General features: G+C 44.8%; 1 long non-coding RNA gene across 1 annotated transcript; it reads right to left on the bottom strand.

Annotated features, from left to right (window-relative positions):
* Positions 1 to 1,315: 1,315 nt before the first annotated feature.
* Positions 1,316 to 3,094, bottom strand: LOC123168960 (uncharacterized). Its single transcript, XR_006484577.1, has 2 exons — positions 2,425 to 3,094; positions 1,316 to 1,844 (listed from the first exon to the last, which is right to left on the bottom strand). It is a non-coding gene; the product is annotated as an uncharacterized lncRNA (long non-coding RNA).
* Positions 3,095 to 4,542: the final 1,448 nt, after the last annotated feature.

Here is a 4,542-nt window from a genome sequence, read left to right on the forward strand (position 1 = left end):
AGGTACATTTTGGTGGAGAAATATGAAAAGAGAAATTGCTCAGTATGTGGATGAGTGTGACACTTGTAAGAGAGTAAAGGCAGAACACCAGCGACCACCAGGATTGTTGCAACCTCTCCAAATTCCGCAATGGAAATGGGAGGAAATCCACATGGACTTTATCACCGGACTGCCCAAAACAAGAAAACGAGAGGAGATCATATGGGTCATAGTTGACCGACTCACTAAATCTGCCCATTTTATCCCTTTAGCCCCGGGTTGTTCCAGAGAAAAATTGGCTGAGCTATATATCCACAGGATAGTAGCTCTACATGGGACACCTTCTAGAATAGTGTCAGATCGTGGATCTATGTTTACATCCAAGTTCTGGGAAAAATTACAAGAAGCATTAGGAACAAAATTGGATTTTAGTACCGCTTACCACCCCCAGACTAGCGGTCAAGTCGAGAGGGTGAATCAAATCATAGAGGACATGCTAAGGGCTTGTGTGCTAGATTTTGGTGACTCATGGAGCAAGCACTTGCCCTTAGCAGAGTTCGCTTATAACAATAGCTACCAAGCTAGTATTGGTATGTCCCCATTTGAGGCCTTATACGGTCGAAGATGCCGAACCCCAATATGTTGGGTGGAAACCGGAGAAAAGAAACTCTTAGCACCCGACTTGGTCCAAGAGACCGAGGAAAAAGTTCGCATAATTAGAGAGCGGCTCAAGACGGCGCAAAGCCGGCAAAAGAGTTATGCGGACAAGAGACGACGTGATATACAATATCAACCCGGAGACTTTGTTTATTTAAGAGTCTCACCAATTAAAGGTGTCAAGCGCTTTGGAGTACAAGGAAAACTAAGCCCGCGATATATTGGTCCCTATCGGATCTTAAAAAGAAGAGGGACGGTGGCGTACAAATTAGAATTGCCAACGCACCTACAAGGGGTTCATGACGTATTTCATGTTTCCCAATTACGCAAGAGTGTAAAGCCACCATTTGAGAGAGTCTCGGAGGAAGAATTAACCCTCCAAAAGGACCTAACGTATGAGGAGCATCCTAGTCGTATTCTGGACATCGATGAAAAGAAACATAGGAGTAAAACAATTAAATATTGCAAGGTGCAATGGGGAAATCATCCGGTGCGAGAAGCAACTTGGGAAAAAGAAGATGACCTCCGAGAAAAATATCCTAACCTTTTCGAGGTGCGACTCAACAAATTTCAAGGACGAAATTTTCTCTAAGGGGGATAGGATGTAAGAACCGTCAAAGTTAGATAACAATAATTTCAACGGCGTTGCCCAAACATTAATTAAAATAATGGAAACACCTGACATTTAATTTTTATTATAGCAAATAGCATTTGACCATGCACAACAAAATATTTTCCAAACCTCCATGTATTCTACAAATTTATAATCAGATCTTGGTCTCATTTTTTTCCACATAAAGTAAATGCCAACTAATGGCCAGTCAAGCAAATTACACTTGTCCCTAGTACAGCCTACAAGAGACACAAGTGGAGGCATGCATGCAAGCCTAACCACGCATGCATGCCAGATGTAATGCCTCTCCAAACCGACATAGCTACTAACCCCACTATAAATAGGAGCCATTCCTTTCACTGTGGTCCATTCCACCTCACACACACACATACACTGGAGTACCACCACCACTTGCCTTTTCACCTTCTGCCACACTGCTGTCCTTCACTGCGGTGAAGCCCTTTGGGTTGCATGCGCCATCAGGTACTAATCAAGTACCTTGTTGTGTTAGCCCTTCTTGCTTGACTTCTTGTCTATCTTCACCTCGGTTTGAATCAGTCCATGAGCATCTATTCACCTTGATCTATTTATCTTGCTGTAAAAAGAACAAAATGTTTGCGTAAACACCCAAGTTAATCAAAACTAATTAGATCAATTGCAAAAGCTTGTAAAAGTTTCTGTGAATGACATCTATGGCTTGTACTAGATCTAACATGCCAAGAATCAAATCCTAAGTACTAGTAACTTGCTAAGACATGTATGTGTGTATCCAAAAGATCAATCTTCCTGTGTATACTACCTTGTTCTAATTATTAATCCCTGCCAATCTGTAGCAAAAATTGAGTGATTGATGTTTATAATCTACTCACAAGTAATTAATTTTGGAGTTTCACTGCCACTATTTGCTTCTATATGGTGTTCAAGGATGAGTAGCACTAGTTAGGAACAGCATTTAGATCTAATCAGTAGCAATACCATGACCACGCCATAGATTAAATCTTGATTAATTTCATGGCCTTGAGATAAACAAAGAGAAAGAAGGCAATATGGCTGAGTGGGCAATAGTAGGGCCTGAGATAAAATGAACACTATATGCACACCCACGTTGACATCTAGCAGGCACTCGATGTGAAATTTGGAACACTTATGGAGAAGGAATCAGAATTAGTACTTACCAGTAGTAGCAGTAGGATGTGGCTAGTCCACACCGTTAGCAGCAGAGCCATGCGACCGAGCAGCGCCGGTGAAGCCGCACACGCCCGACGCCCGTGGCTGCACGCCTCGTGCGTGTGGCTGCACTGGGGGAGGATGTAGGCATGGAGATGTCGTTGCCGCTGCAGCCGGTGGCAAGCCCACCGGACCTGAATTAGGCGGCGCTAGGATTGAGTGGTGGCGACGTTTTTGGCGGCGGCGGATAAAATAAATAGGGGGAAATGGTAGAGGGAGACGAGGAGAATCTGTAGGTGTCCACCGTGTCGCCGGAGATGCCCGGACGGGGCAGATCGAGGCGGCGGCGGCCATGCTCTGTTCTTGGGGAGAGAGAGAGGTGGGTGGCTGGTTCTGTTCTTGGGATAGCAGAGAAGACGAGGAGAGGAACGAGCTGGGTTCAACGAGTAAAGTACTAGTAGTGCAGGCTACTGTTTCCTTTTTACTTATCATTTTTTTACTCTCTAGACTGGATGGCATACGTGCATGCTACTCTGATTTGGATGGTTTGATGCATTTTATCTCTCAATGAAACACTAGGACGTATCACAACCTAGTTAATTAATTATGGCTTGCCCAACATGGCCGTGTTGCTGGATCTTTAGATTTTAAATTAGGAAATATAAACATGGTTGTGAAATAATTATCAGGAGCCGATCTCGGATCCGTAGGAGCCACGCCCGGTGGTTCCGAGTTGGTCGAAGCACTATCCGGCAAGTCGTCATCTCCTTGACCATGTCTTGATAAATGTTTTCCGGGCTATGGGTCATTTCCAAAATTTTGCATAAGATTTTAAAATAAATATTTTTCATAAATAAAATGAAATTTGGATCAGGTGGATCCACTGATTTGGCAATTGGACCAGATCAGGTGAAGCATCTGTATTAAGTAGTTGTGACCCGGGTAGGGTTACATTATAAATAAATATTTGGTGGGTAGGGGAGCTCATGTTGGTGAAGGCAACCCAGGGTAGGGTCGGCTTGGATGGCGGGCTCCTCTACATAGGGTATCACATTAGGACACAACCAACTGGCGCTTACTTCAAAAGCGGCGCAAATCGTACTGACCATAGACCTGGAATGGGACGGGCTGAACCGACTACCCATGCCAAGTAGCTGCCTCTGCATGGGTGAGAAGGTGGCTGTAGCCGGGTAGGTACAGTCACCCTAGGGCGGGACCGCCGGTCAGGGGTCTCGACCCGCGGGCCTTTAGTAAGGCAAGGTGGAAAAGCAGAGGTAGTGTACGGGCTGGTTAAAGGTTCTGGTTCCTTGGTCTAGTCGTGCGCACGGGTAGCGCATGGACGACTTGGACCAAGTGATGCTATGGGCAAAGCAGTACACCTCTGATCAGAGTAAATGTGATATCACTCCCAGCTTCCGGGTTTGGAAGTGCGTCGTGTGGGTTTTCCTCTGACACAGGATGTAAGATCCCACGTCGCTCTGTCGCCAGTAGATTTTATAAATAAAATTTGGTTTTCAACAAAATGGGTTAAGGGAAAATATTTTTACCTACAAAGTATTTTGAGCTAATGGCTCGGTGGTTGTAGCCGTGGCCGGTAAAGTTATTCCTCTTTAAAGACTCTTGCATCCACTTTTCCCGGCGACTTGCGGAGTACGTATTTTATATGTGCTCAGCTGCACTTATGTTGTTTTTCAGAACAAGAGAGTTATGAGAACTCTGAGGTGATAGAGAATGGTACTTATGATGAATCTGGTCATCTTAATGACTTCGGTTATTCGGAAGTGGAGTATGTTTATGAGGAAGTCGACAATCAAGGCTATGAAGAGTAGATGCCCTCCATGGTTGGTTTAGAAGGCACGTAACTAGAAGTGGATGACGATCTATCGTCATGGTCGCTTAGGCTTAGTCGACACTTGAGGTGTCAATGTAATAAAAGCTTGCCTACTCATGGCAGCTGCACCGTCTTGTACATGATACTGTTCTCCTTCACTGATCCTAGCGCAACTCTGAAGTGACAGCTTCCGTTACGCCTGACTCTGTCGGACGTAACGGGGCATCACAATAAGTTCGACCGCTGTCATGTGATCCATTCCCGGATCACTATTGTACCCCTTGACTAACTCATG

This window comes from Triticum aestivum, chromosome 7D, assembly GCF_018294505.1.
Source record: "Triticum aestivum cultivar Chinese Spring chromosome 7D, IWGSC CS RefSeq v2.1, whole genome shotgun sequence".
Taxonomy (NCBI): domain Eukaryota; kingdom Viridiplantae; phylum Streptophyta; class Magnoliopsida; order Poales; family Poaceae; genus Triticum; species Triticum aestivum.